This window comes from Excalfactoria chinensis, chromosome 1, assembly GCF_039878825.1.
Source record: "Excalfactoria chinensis isolate bCotChi1 chromosome 1, bCotChi1.hap2, whole genome shotgun sequence".
In the NCBI taxonomy this organism is placed as follows: domain Eukaryota; kingdom Metazoa; phylum Chordata; class Aves; order Galliformes; family Phasianidae; genus Excalfactoria; species Excalfactoria chinensis.
In genome coordinates this window covers 48496316-48511326 of record NC_092825.1, presented here as the reverse complement: position 1 = coordinate 48511326, position 15011 = coordinate 48496316, and positions in this window count along the sequence as shown.

Sequence of the window (15011 nt, the reverse complement as noted above, 5' to 3'; positions counted from 1 at the left end):
CATACATGCTCCAGCTTCCTGGAAGATCCAAGCACGCGTCTGCCATCATGGATGGAGATCTTGCCTACAGACAGAAAGGAGCACATGTGTGCATCAGGTGCTGGAGAACCAGCCACAGCTCAGCCCCCCCAAACACACAGGGTGATACCTGCTTTGTAACCACTGAAGGAATCACCTGTCCCATTCATAGAAAGCACACATGACAGCCAGACATCAGATGCACAAACCATGCTCCACATCCCTCACACTCCGCTGTGGAAGGATGCTCTGTCTTGACCAGCCATGCATCGCCACTCAACAGCTGCAAAGAAACTAAGGAATGCTGGTTATGGGATGGGAATTGCTTTCCTGGGCTGTGCAATCCAGTCTCCTGCTATTCCAGGCAGCCACGTGTCACAGCCTTGCTCAGAAATGTCTCAAGGTCCACTCTGGTGCTGGGAAGTGCTTTGCTCCCTGCTCAGAGGTGGCTCTAATGTCAGCATCCTGCCCCAACACTTGCATTTCCTCATGACCAACTCACACCTGCATGTTCCGTTGCCAGCCTTGCATGTCCCTCACACTGGAGGTAGCAACAACAGAAGGACATGCCCTGAAAGCTTCACACTCAGCTGAGCAGACACTGTTCACACCCCTCCTTCACACAGCCACACTCACAACAGCTGGGTGAAGGCATTCTTCTCAACACCAGTGCATACACGCTCACTACATCTGGGAGAACAGACACCTGATTCTGCTTGATTCTTGCAGAGCGAGATCCACAGAGAAGTTATCCCATCATGCACACCCCACTGCAAGCACCAGAATTACTAAATATGTGATACTGTGATTTCCAGCTGCAACCAAAGGATCGTAGCTGTGGACCCACTCCTTGTTCTTCAATACCAACATAGGTATTGAAATATATAAGCAGTCTATCTCACACCTTTATGCAGGGTGAGTTCCTTTGACACCCTGGTCCATCAGATGTCTGTTCCCACTGGGTTAAATGAAAAACCTACTTGCTCCACCTGGGATGACAAAGGATACGAACTCCTTGCTTTGATCATCTGGGGGAGTTGTGATGGTGGATTATTTTCTTTCAAGCTCATTTAAAGCCGAAAACTGAAGGAATTAAATCTTGCTTCCATTATTTTTACCCCCTGTAAGAAACGCTGTCTAATCTTGGAGGGTGCTGTACTGAAAGAAATGGTTTCCAACACCAAATCAAAACAGGATTTTCTCCTGCTGGAATTCCTCCATCACTGTCTCTCAGGGGATGGGTCCCCACCAGCTTTGCTGCTGATGCAGATGCTGAGAGGCACTGGGACAAGATCCTTGTGTTTCTGTGGCCCAAGGGGGTGTCAGATTGTCCTACCTTACACTAACACAGACCCAGGAACAGCTCTTCAATCAAACAGATTGAACAGAGCCAAGAGACACACAGAAGTAAGCAGCACATCCCCAAGCATGTAGGGCACTTGGGTCCTCTATCTGATTCTAAGCCATGCATGCCCTCAGTGTTTATTTGCCCCATGACAGATGACCAGATATAGGGTGGAGAAGCTCACCTCCGTGTTGATATTGCAGAGGCTCTGTCCTTGTCAGCAGCCCTGAAAAGTCTCAGTTGTTTGTTACTTCACAAGAAAGGGGGAAAAAAAAAATGAAGCTCACCAAGAAAAAAAAAGAACAACTTAAGTACGTCACAGATACTTTAGTGGAAGTCAGCTGCAGGCGCATTCTGCTCTATGCCCAGCACTACAGAAGAATAATCACCTTCTCATTCTTTCGTGTTAACGTTGCTGAGACCACCGCCCTCCAGCCTCTCTCTCTCCCTAATAGAAATGGAAACAGTACCACAGATTGCCCCGTTTTATGTGTTTAACTGAAGTTTTAACCTTCTGTTGTAGGCTGGGGTTACCAGAGCTCACATTCAGCATCCCCCACCACTGGGTCCTTGAGCTGGGCAGCGTGGGTGCATGCCAAGCACCATCAGTGACGGATCACAGAGCTCTTTTCCCTCTTTACCTCCTCCCCATCCATCCATCTGTGCGCCCCACGGAGTCCCACCACTGGGAAAGAGGTCCCCAGGAGGAGGCTGGGCTCAGCCCTCGCTGCAGTCTCAATCTCTTCCCTGATCTATACTGCGGTGAGCAGTGACAGATTGATTTTACAGCTCTGCTTGGAGCCGGCCGCTGGCCCTGGGCTGTGGATGAATCAGCTTTCTCTGGGCCTTGGCTTTTATTTCATTATTTCCCTGCAACTTCCCTCACAGGCAGCAAAAGAGAGAGCAAGAGGGAGAAGCACCGTGTTGGCAGATTTCCTTCCCTGCTCGTGGGACCACGGGAGCAGGGAGAGAAGGGATTTTTTCCTGGAGACTGACAGCTGTCAGCAATGAAGATGGAAGGCTCTTTCTGCACAGGTGGCTGCACACAGCGTTCGTGGGAGATGGCAAGCATAGAGCAAGCACTACATCGCACGGACAATTCCTGCGCTGCTGCACTGGAGCCTCCTCCTTTGCCATGTGGAGCAGGGAGCATTTTTCAGCATGTTTGGAAATAATATCTCATGAGAGCTTTGGGCATTACCATGCTCAGAGAATCCAAGGTGGGAGTGCTGCCAGAGTCTGCCTTAGTATGTGCGAAGCTAGAGGAGGTGAATGGGCTGCACAACACTGTCTCCATCATGCTGAGAGGTCTCCAAGCATACCATAGTTAGCAGGTTCTTCCAGGATGAGACACAGAATTGGCCTTCTTCTCTGCTCTAGCTGTGAAAGCACCACAACTGACCAGGTGGAGCCAAGTTCAGTCTTAACTCCATTGGTTGCTGCGCTGTGAAGAGCAACTTTGAACACAACCAAGGTGGGAGCAGTGAATCCCTCTGTGAAATCATTAGGAAAAATTTCTTCTCAGAATGAGCAGTGCTGCAGTGGCACAGGCTGCCCAGGGAGGTGGTGCAGTCACCGTCCCTGTAGGTGTTCCAGAGCCGTGTGGATGTGGCACTGAGGGACGTGGTCAGTGGACATGGTGGGGATGGGCTGCTGGTTGGACTAATTGACTTTAAAGATCTTTTCCAACATTTATGATTCTGTGATTTAGTGAAACCAAAGGGCAGAAAGGCATTTCCAACGCTGATCTGGAACCACAGTGGAGCAGTTTAAGCCCATAAGGGCTCCTTTAGTAGGTACAAATTTGGAAGAACTGGTCTCCACAAAAAAGGTGGGACCGACCAAAAGTTCAATGAATGTGTTCCTTTCTACACACCCCAACACACTGAGAATGAATGGGAGCAAATCTGTGCTTTACCGGACTTGCTATTGAAAAATCCCTTTGTCAGAGATGAAGGGGAACTCTTGTAGTCCTCTACCTGTCCTGCAAAAGGTGGAATAGCCGAGGGAATCCACCACCAGTTTTTTCTGCTCCAGCCTTCTTCTCACATGCTCACATCCAAGGAGGGGTTTCACATCGCTGTAGGTGGCACATTCAGAGCAATGATTCCAAGACCCATTCGTGTTTTTTTGCTGCTTTGTCATAGAGCTTTTCTGATGGACGAATGGCCTGGGGAAGGAGGGTGTCTCAGAGGAGGGATGCTAGAGTCACTGCAGATGGACAGCTAAGATGTTATGTTCTGCAGCCTCAGATGCATCCTTTCTCTCTCCACTTGACCCCAAAAGAAGATCAAAGAGTGGCCTTATAGATAGCCAGACTGGCTCAAACAGACAGAAGGAAAAGGCCTTTTCATCTCTAAGGATCAAGAGGTGGGAGGGGAAGGGGAGGGGAGAGAAGATGGGAAAAGCAAGAGACGGGTTTCCCAGAGGTCTGTCCCAGCAAGAGGGAGGGAGGCAGTAAAGTCTATCTCATCTACTTTGAGTAAGCTTTTAATCTCTTGGGTTTTAATCACTCACATCAAGAATGAGACGCAACATTAAGACAAGAAGAAATCACAGTCAGAAGGGAGATGGGGATGGTTAAGGAGACATAAAGGACTTTTGTTTCTAGGTCTTGATACTTTCCTCTATTCCTCTCTCTCCTCCCTTCCTTTTCCCCCTCTGCATACAGTGATAATATAAATAGTGACCTGACAGGCACAGAAACATGCCAGGGGCTCCTGGAGAAACGGCAGTGGTATGGGGTGACCCATGGCGACCACCTATGGGACATAGAGGCTCAAAGCCCCGTACCACATGTATGACTCCTTCAGAGTCTAACAGCAAACATTACCCCTAAATTCTGTCCTTGTCCCAGCCAGTGTATCCAAAGAAGCTGTCCCACCCCCCACTGGCAGAGGGGAGATGGATTATAGGAGGGCCAGGGAGGAATTGGTGGCACCAACTGCCTCATCCTTGTCTCAGCTTCCCCATCTGTCCAATCCTGTGGATAATAATCCTCACCTCAGAGGGTGATTGTGAGAGGTTAATGAATTAATGTTTGCAAAAGCTTCAGATAAAAGGCTAAGGATTATTACTGTCGTTCTGCATGGAAACTGCTCCCAATGAGTATTTCCCACCTCCTCCCCCTGCAAGCCCGGGGGATCGTCTGACACAGATCCAGCCACACAGGAACTCCCCCAGAGATGGGATTACAGGGAGAGCAACGGAGAGGGCTGCAGGAGAGACAGTATTAAGGGGAAGACAAATCGGGGACACTCCATCAGCCAGGCTGTGGGGCTGAGAGCCTCTCTCCATTCACTCTCTAACCACAGGTAACAGATCCATCCCACTCTCATCAAAGTTCCCAGATCTGACCACAGCAAGCCCCTCCTCATACCATTTCATAGCTATTGACTGATACGAGTCTGTCGCACAAGGTACATTTGCTTTAACTGAAGCTTTGTTCTGAAAGGAAACTTCCATGCTGTTGGCTTGGGGCAAGAGAAGAAACGAACCCAGACGAACGCTACTTTCACATGCATAGGCAGAGGATATCTGGGAGCAGATTTCAATGTCTTAAGTCTTGTGTACAGTATTTTCCAGGCTGGAACCAAGAAATAATTCAAAGCTTTAGTCTTAATATTATTATACGTCTCTCCCTTATACACAAGCATAACCTCGAGAGAGAAGAGCCCTCCCTAACTCGCCTGCTATAAATACACTGAACCACTTAAAATGGCTACATTAAAAGAGAGCCGGTAATTTGATAGTGGTCTCCATTTAATTAGATTAGGCTCTTATTGAACTCAAGGACTACAAGCAGCTGATCCTGCTTTCTTTTTCAGTACTACCCTCTCAGCTGCCACTCTGACATGACCAACAACCCTCTTTCCACACTTGGTCTTCAAGGGATGCTGAAAGGAGAAGTCTTGGGGACCAAGAGCTGTGGTCAGGCAGAGCATTTAAATTCATGCCCTTATCCCTGCACTGAGGCCTCTTCAAAGCTTTGAGGCCTGCCCTGCCATTGGAGTTGGGGGTAAGTAGCTGGGACAAACCTTCTTCTGAGCCAACAGTTCCTATTCATAGGTTAAGCAACGTTCTTGGTTTTCTTAGCCATGTTCCCTTTCAACTTTCCATAAACAGTGCATCTGTGTCTGGAGAAAATGTGAACTAGAGTATAGCAATGACTCTAAAGGTCACAAGGAGACAGAGTCACCAGTTTTTGTCTGCATACCTTTACACAAGTGCATGTGAAAGTACATCTCATGCTGGGGCATGGTGGGGATGGTTGAGTTAAGGACAAATCATGTGGTCGCTGGCAACTTGAGATGAAATCCCATTGTCATCCCATTCCCGAGTGGTCAGATCACCAACCCCAGCATGTATCACATATGTGTCACAACAGTGCAGAACACCAAATTCACAAGCTGAGTGGCTCCATTTGTACAGTGCCCTGCCTGGGTCACAAAGCTGTTCTGTCATAGCAGGGGTAAAAGGCAGCCTCCACAGCACAACGTGTGGGCACCTGCACTTGCACTTGAGCTAGGCAAACAGCTTACAGCAGTTAGTCTCCCTTGCAAGCATAAACAGGGGACCAGAGGACAGCACTACTTTGGTATCGCCCTCAGGAGACTAAAGCAGTTAACAAAACACAAACATAGCCAGAAGCCTTCTAAAACTACCTTGTTTTCCCGATTGCTCACTTGGAGAGAAATAAGTGACCTGTTTGTAGGTTACTGGGGCTAGCTGGCAGAGTTTAAGCATTGCTGATAAGAAGACAGAAAGACACGTGGAAGAGAGAGGTGTTCTGATCTTCGGGCCAGACTTGGGATGGATGGACAAGGGGCCATGCCATGTTCCCCTTCGCAATGCAGCAAGCCAGCCCGTGCCTCACACAGGAATCTCAGTCTGCTCTCTCTGATGTCTGATCCAGTTTTCACTCGAATCCAGGCTAATTGTGGCACCACTGTTAAGCTGAAAAGTTAAGCCGACACCTCTCCCACCCAGATCTTTCAATCCCTGCTCGATGACCTTCATTCTGTCCCTACTTCTGCACAAGTTGCCCCCTCCACAAAGCACCATCCAATCCCCAGACCTTTTCCTCTCCATCAACAATGGAGGAAGTTGGCTTTAATGACAGACAATTTGCTATTCAACGTGTTCTTAATTAATATAAAAATCCATGTCAGGCTGGAGTTTTTGTTGGTGGTGCTGGTTTTTTTTTTGTAAATCCTTTCTCTCTTTGTTATTTATTCGTTTCGATTTTTTATTTTACCTCATTAATGTAGTGGTGATTTAGATGCAGTTTCCTCTCTCTGCTGCACTTAATGAGTCGTCAGCTTTATTCACTCTCACCCGCGTCCTCATGGGAGCACGCTTTGATTTTCTAGTGGGTGCATGAAAACACAGATTAAAGCAATTAGACAGAAATAATCTTAGGGAAAGGGGAGAGAGATCCAGAGCGCCTAATTATACCATTTTAATCAAGACACAATTATGCAGAGACTTTTATAGATTATAAATTAACCAAACTCCAAAGGCAGAAAAAATATCATTTTAAATATGGTTCATTATGCTTGTTGTTTCTGCCTTGTGATCTCTCTCAAACTGGACTTCAAGTTTCATTTAGAAGAGGTTCTGGACAGGGTTTGGCAGGAATGGAAGAGAGAGAGTCAGGAGGGCTGGTTCTGCTGGGACCTGGGAATCACAGCCCTATTTCTCATTAGTCTCACCAGACTTTGACCACTGAGACAAAGAGATGCATCTGCCAGGTGTGACAGAAGACCTCCAGCTGCCTGCACGGTCAGGTAAGGAGACCCCACCCAGAGGTGCAGGTTTTGTTTGCCCTGACAGGCTACACCAAGCTGCCAGCGAAGGACTGTGGGTACTGTAGTCTAAGAAGCAATTTTCCAAGCTACAAACATCCCAATTAAAAACACAGTGAGTGGGCAAACAGAAAACATCAGGCTGGATGTTTGGTTTTTTTCTTATGAACCCTGGAGGAGCTTAAGCCAGCTGCTCCAGATTTATAGCTGCTCCAGATTTATTGCAGCAAAACCACCAGGTGCTCAGGCTCTGCAAGCACGTAGGAAGGTGCTCAGCTTCTGTCACCTCCGTAGAGGAGACAAGAGACCCCCCAGCCCCATGATCCCCAGGGAATACCGGTTTCTCATGTAGCTGCCACACTGCTTTATGATGAGGAAGATGTCTAGACCTCGCATGGAAATGAGCAGGACAGTCCCTCTAATGGACACTACCAGGATATCTGGGGAAGGGGTCAGCACTAGCAGCAGACCTCAGAGACTGATGGGCACAGAGCTGTCCTGCTGTTAAGCCTCAGGCTCAGCAGCCCTTCCAGGTACTGAAAGATGCTGCCTTCCCTCTGCTGCCCTGTACCAGAGTCACACTGCACCCAAGGTCTCAAAGAGAAAAACCCCAGGCCATACAACCACCATCTGCATCCATGTGGTGGGATTGCAGTGAACTGATGGAATAGATGTGGAAGTTCCTGGGACACCTCCCCTTTGCATTCTCCTCACACATTTCCTCCTTCCCCTTCCTGCAGTAAGGAAAGCAGGGCTGCAGTCCTCCCCCACCTTCTCCTTGATCCCCTTTTCATCCTACACCCAGGGCACAGCCCAACAGGGCTTTGGGGTGACCCCATTCCCTGAACGAGGGCTGGGTCTGGTGGCGAGCAGCAGTACCGGAGTGCCCTCTGCTGGTCCCATTTCTGGACTGGTTGGACTGTTCAAGCCTTGCACACTCCCGGCCTCACAAGCAGACACCTTTGGGTTTCATCTTGCCCCCATCGAGCCATGTCACGTTGGGCACTGCTCCAGCAGCAATACAAGCCAAGAAACAAGCAGTGTGCTGACCAATGAGTGCCGTCCCCATGACCCCAAAGGAGCCAGCATAGTGAGAAAGGAGGGACAGAAGGATGAGAAGCCAGTGTTTGGCTCCGCACATGTGGGTGGGTGGGAGTGAGGTTCATGTGTTGCTCCCGCTGAGCGTTGCTGCGGAGATGCATCAGGGACTCCCAGGGGCTTTCTGGATGCACTCCCAATTCTGTGGGAGGTAAAGTGTTTCTCTCGCTCCTTTGCTCCCAGAGGCAAGGCAGTCAGAGGCGTGGTGCGTGGGGCTGAAGAGGAGCACATTCTCTCCCTGGGGGCTTGGTGCCACTCGGATGGCTGAGCCTGCAATGGGAGAAGGATTCTGGCCATTGCAAATGAATCTCCACAGGGCTGGGGCAAAGCATTCTGGCTGTTGACCTGCCCCAGTGTGCATGCCTTCATTCTTCATACTGATTTTTCCTCCTGAGCTCACATGGAGATATTCCTGTGCTTTGACAGCCCCGATCTGCCACCACCAAGCCAGTGGGGAAGGCAAGGATCCTTCTGCCTGGAGCCAGCACAGTCACATTCAGACCTGCCAACAGACTCCCAGGTTGTGCTAAAAACTCTAAGACTGTACACACAGAGTAGGGGTCAGAGTGCCCCTGGATCTATGCTGATTTATAGCAGCTCAAAATCTGGTGCGCTATCTCTCAGCTCCAGCGCTATAGAGGTGACCTTTTATTGCCCTCAGTAAAGAAGGAAAGAGATTACATTCCAAGGAGTTCAGGTCCCTCTGTGCAGCTGGTCACTCTGTGCTGTGGTGTTTAAGTCATTCAAGCAGGATAACAATGACCTGACAGAAAAACTGTGAGCTAATTAGCAGTGCTCTCTTCAAACTCCTTCCAAGTTCAAATACTGCAGAAATGCTGAATGCCAGGTCTGGTTACTGATAAACCGTTAGATGGAAACAGATAACAACAGAAACTGGATTATCCAGAGAGCTGGCTGCGTTAGAGACTGTACTGAGAATCTGGGAGACAAAACAGGGAGAGATGCAGTGTGGTGTTGGACATGCCAGTCCCACAGGACCTGAAGAAGGTGAGAGAAGTCCCAGATGAGACCTGGAGGAGAATCCCAGAGGCGAAAGCAGAGATGAGCCCTGAAGAGCACTTCCATTGGAAGCTTCCTTTTGTAAATATTATAATACAGCAACAGCAGAAACAACACGTGCAGTGGAAGGATTTTTATTATTATTATTATTATTTTAGGAAATTAAACAAATGTGTTCATCAGCCTCAGCAAACAGAACTATGCTGTATCCTGCCCTGAAAGGAGACATTAAAATTGCTTAGATGTGCAGCCTAACAAAAAACTTTTGCATGAGCTTAGCACACAGTGTTGCCACCATCTCTGGGACTGTTTGTGGTCTTGAAATGTCATGCGTGGCAGCTGTCTGCTAAGGAAGGCACTGAGATGTACCATATATAACCAAGGCTTCTTCGGCCTCAGTTAAACTAAAGCAGAAACTGAACTGATGGCATCAGATGTGGAGTAAAAACTGGGCTGCCTTTTCCCTCAGCTTTTCACTGAACATCACTGAGAGCATCACCCTGTATCCCCCTCCCACAGTCATCTAAATGTTGATCTCCAAACAACGTGGAGCCATCCTCTGCTGCTATTAGCCTAAAATGATGGAAGAATCACAGGCTAGAAAAAGCTTTGCCTGTTATAAATGTAAATTTATGTTTACGTTTATGTTTAAATTTATGACCAGAGACAGAGGACAACTCCAGTCTAACAGAAAATCCACCACCTCTTCCAAACACTTTGTGAGCTCTTCTGGATACCATGGTGTAGCTTAGAGATCAAGGTGGAAAACAAGTGTTATTCTTCCAGACACATCTACTCAGTCCCCAGCTGCTGTGGCCCATTTAACTGTGGGCAGATCTGTCACTGCCACAAGAGCTCCAGTTTTAAAAGGTACGAAACAAGTGAAAGACAGACAATAACTCCTTTTCTTTTCACTACCCAAATCCAGATACCTGTGGTGACAGCATGAATCCTATCTTCCATGCTACCCTGGCTAAATCCTATCCAAAGTGGTGTCAGTCTGGGAGTTCCCTGAATTTCTGTAAATTAAAATGTTTTTCTGCAGCTGAAACTATTATCCCACCTTCTTAAACTGGATCACTTCCAAGTAGCACAGTAGACTTCAGAAGGTTTATTACTCATTAGGTGCTAGATCCTACCAAATAAGCCAATGTACGCTACTGGCATCCTGCAGCAGAGCATTGAGGACCTGCATCAGGGAGATCTCAGCGAAATGACAGTTTGCAAAGCTCCCAGGTGGAAGCCTCTTAGGACTTCAAGGGTAAGAGCAGAGAGATGAAAATCTGCACTGGATTACTGAAACAAGCCCTGACTACAGCTCTCTGCAAGCTTCCTCTTTCCATCCAAGTCTCAGTGGACTTTCTCCTTGTTTCCATGCTGGTGGGAACAGACCAGTGATGGAAACAAAACCAGAAGTTCTTCTGATAAATGAGAACTGAAATCTGGCTGTACAAAAGAAAAGGGGATAGAGGGATACAGATGGAAAGGAAGGGCACAAATGCCAGGAAAGAGAAGGGGGAAGTCTGACAGAGAGAAGGGGAGGGATCTGGAGGGATTGCCTGATGTCAAATCTGATAGAAAAGAGGATTTGTCTGCAAAAAATAACCCAGATCTAAGCCACAGTCTCAGAACAGCTGTGTACAGAGCTATAGCACTCTGTATTTGTTTCTAAACAAGAGAAGAAAAAAAAAAAAAAAAGGTTGGTGTTAGTTGCAAGGCAAGGTAGGATTGTGACACGCCAGGATGCTGCTCATCAGCCTGCACCCAACCGAAGGAAAGGCAAAAAAAAAAAGAGGGGAGGCAAAATAAGGGTAGAGTTAGTCAAGGTAAGGTAATGGAAGGGAAGAAAATGTGGGGAAAGGCAGTGGAAGGAAAGGCAAGTAGGGGAAGGCAGGGGCACGTCTCACCCGTCCCTCTCCAGGGTGCTGACCAGAGCTTCCGCCTCCCAAGCCCTCTCCTCTTCCTGCTCTCTCCCCGCATAGAGGGTAAGGGCCATTCCAGGGATTTCAAGCAGTTACCAAAGCACTGTGCTCCTAGAGTGAGCCGAGCAAAGGGAAAAATAACACATCATCAAAGGGATGCAAAAGACATTTTTCCTCTTCCTCACTGTCTTAAGGCAAGACTAGTTGATTGAAATGCAAAGATTAGTCATCATCTGAGCTTCTCTGTGCAGGGTGGACTTCACTCTTCCTCAGCCTAGAGGTTAAGCTCTCAGTACTTCTTTCCTGTGTTGCCCTGGGTGTCTGAGTGCATTGTGTTTTGTCCCAGGCTTCAGCATCCACACTGGAAGAGTAGAGAATGAAATGGGATGATGGACTTGGCTGTCCCTCCTGCACGTGATCTGTCCATGTTGTATGATCAGGAATTGATTGCCATACAACTGCCGTGCATTGAGCCACATTTGTCACTAGGGATCTTTTGGTGAGGAGGTTTATTTCAATGTCCAGATGGATTACAAAGTTTTTCATCTGAAACATGGTCTTGAAACCACAGTCCACCCACAGGATGCACAGATGCTCTGTGTCCACAGCAGATGAAAACCCTTCTATGAAACACCAGGTCATTCTGCAAGATGGAAGGTCTAGAAAGGATCTGACCTTCTCTGCCCTCAGGTCCTGTGCATGTCTCTGCCTCCTTCCAAATATGGCCCAGCTTCATCAGGCTTCTTTTGTGACAGAGAACTGTGAATCAGATGCCCCACAGAGGAGAAAGCAGTGCCCCAGAGCCTGACAGAGTTGCTTCATCAGGAAAACAATACTGGCACAGAAGAAACATGTTTTTACAAGATCAGCTTGTTACCACTGCTTAGTTATCAGCAGCTTTCTGATCAGATACTAATAGTCTGTACCAGAAGAGCATGATTTAGTACTTGGTTGGAAAAACTTCTGCCAGAAAGGTTGTGAGGTAGCTGCCCCTGCTGCAGGACTAGATAACCTCCTGAGAGCTTGATAATGCCACCTCCTTAAATCTCTGAGATTCTAAAACATGGCCAAATCAGAGAGCAAGCTCTGCAGCCACACAGAGATGATTAAAGCAAGGAAAATACACCAGGAAGAGTCAGATGAGAGTAGTACAGTCCCAGACCAGCAAGGATGAACTACTTGTCTTGTGGCATCTCCCCCAGTTCAGGCCTCATGGCTGTGCTGTGCCCAACAGCTGGCTGAGTAGTCATATTTATTTTGTGGACCAACACCACACACCTATGCTAGAATATTATTTTCCATTTCTAGGAAACTGGATTAAGGGTCAGAGAATACCAACTGTTATTTACCTTTGATTGAAACCACCCTTCCTCCCCCTTGAGCTGAAGAGGCCAATGTTGCTGTTATTTACTCTGCTGCCGAACCAGGAGTTCAATGCCTTCCCTGCAGCACTCAATAAAAGCCAACGGGGGTTGGAGGGTACAGCAGGCAAGCGGTAGGGACTGTGTGGGTGAAAGGGGAGTGATTATCCAGGTCGCAAAGTTCAGTTTGTGTATTTTGCAGTCAGGCTTTGGCTCAGCATAAGCCAGGGCTAGGGGGGCTGCAGGTGCCTGCCTTGCTGGTTCACGATGTCATCAGGGATGTGAGCAGGGTAATGGGAAGCAAGATCTGTTTGTCCCCATGTCTGTCCTCTCCCCTCACCACTTCTACTGTCAAACCACCTTCCCTTTTGCTTTACCTCCTTCTCTACCTCTCTCTAATCTCCACCTTCACTCTCCTCTCCCACAAGATCTTCCTCACCACTCTGCTGCCTTTTCCTCCCCCTCCTTCCTGCTTTCTCCCCCCACCTCCATTTCTCATTCCTTTCACTCCCCCTCCTTCCTTCTCCTTTCACCCTTCAAGCCGTTATTCCAGGACAATAGAGCAGATGGCAGGCTGTTTATTTTATACACCCCTTTGGAAAACCAACTCAGCTGTTGAATCTGCCACTTTTTCTAAAAACAGACACTGTCCAACACTAGCCTGATGCCAGGGGAATAGAGGGGGATATGGGGGGGTCCTGTTCCCTTGACCATATGCAAGGAGACCTTGTTGGTCTGCTCTGCATACCAGGACTTAAGGAAACTGGCTTCTCTAAGAGCTCAGAATGGAGATTTCTGCCCCACACTTGAAGAAATCATCACAAATGCAGAGAGCTTGGCGAGTCTCTGCAGTCAGCCTCACTCCAGCCAAAGCTGATGGTAATGTTGGAATGGTGGGGCAGTGAGGAAGGCCAGAGTCTTTCCAGTGCATCCTGCTCAGTGTGCCATTCTGCTGCTTCTCTGAGTGCCCATGAGAGCTGAGTTTCACTGGGATCTCCCCAGGCAGAAGACATGCAGCACAGAGTAGATTTTGATTCTCTTTTCCAAGTGCTACATTTCTTCATATGCCAATGGGGTAGTAATGCATGAAAAGCCACAGGTCACCATGTGGACTGAGGGAGATGCAGTTCTTGCCTTTTCCTTTCCAAATTTCCCCTCTTTTTGTTGAACACATCCAACCCTCAAAGGATCAATCCTCAGGCCAGTATTCATCAGCTGCCAACACAGCCATGAAAAGGACACAGATTTTGTTCTGGTTCTTTATCCAGGCTACTTTTCTAACCCTTAACGTCTCCATCCACATCCTTCATGGTATTTGTGGGTGGAGAGAGAGATTTTTCTCCAATTCCTATTATTCCCTGTCCCAAACATTATCTTTTTTTCCTCTGCACTGGTATGGCAGCACTGTCCCACTGGTTTTACAAGCCTTCCCCATCATGCTTCTGCTTGTAAGGCTTTGGAGCAGGCACCATTTTTCTCTCTGTCCATCACCAAGAACAAGCTGTCCTGGATTTGTGACTGGGGCAGTTGGATGCTCTGCTAGTGCGAATGTCAAATGTTTCATGGCAAATTTACCACCTGATGCGTTGTGGCCAAGGACACCAGCTGCAGTTTCTCTCCCTGCCTCATCTGTAGAGATGGGAGAGGGAAAATGGAGGTTCTACATAGCAGCATTTCTCCGCATTCAATTGCCTTGTTTAGTTTCAGTTCTTTTTCTTACATCACTAAAATCACCAGTCTTCTTCTCAAGCAGCAGCTGGAGAGTTGGGATCATGAAATCCACATACAAAGTGCTCTGTTCAATTTGTTTTCAAAGTTCTCTACGAATCAGATGCAGCTCCCAGTGAAACCGAAGGAGGTTTAACCAAGGAGCAGTCAAACACAACATCTGAAGAGGCTCCTTAGCCTTGCAAAATCCTGGAAGGCAATTTGAACACAACTGATAGGCAAGCAGCCCATTCTAGATGTCTGTAATTAATCACACACATTTCAAACAGGGATACAGATGAATTCCCAGTCTTCTTGGAGTCCAAGCTGGAGAAAGCAGGAGTGACGAAAAAACTCAGGCTATCAAGGAATAGCCTTAAAGAAGTAATGCCAGTTGAGTAACAACAGCTCAGCCCTCAACACCTTTAACATTCCAGGTAATTGGGTAGAAAATTTATAGAAAAATCCCTGCAGTATTTGGTGAAAATAGAAATGGGTATATATATTTATCACTGCTCTTGGCCTTGGTTATGTCTATGATAACATTCACACCCTTTTCAGTGAAGCCATAAGGCCAGATTGAGACACTTAGTGTGAGATCCCATCTCTGGCACCAACTGAGAGCAGGTGCCAAACCTGTGCTCATTGTGTGGTTTATTGCCTCTATTTCAAAGCTGTGATGGACACATGGTCCTTCAGCTTTGAGTTCTATGATTTAATTGCACATGGAGCC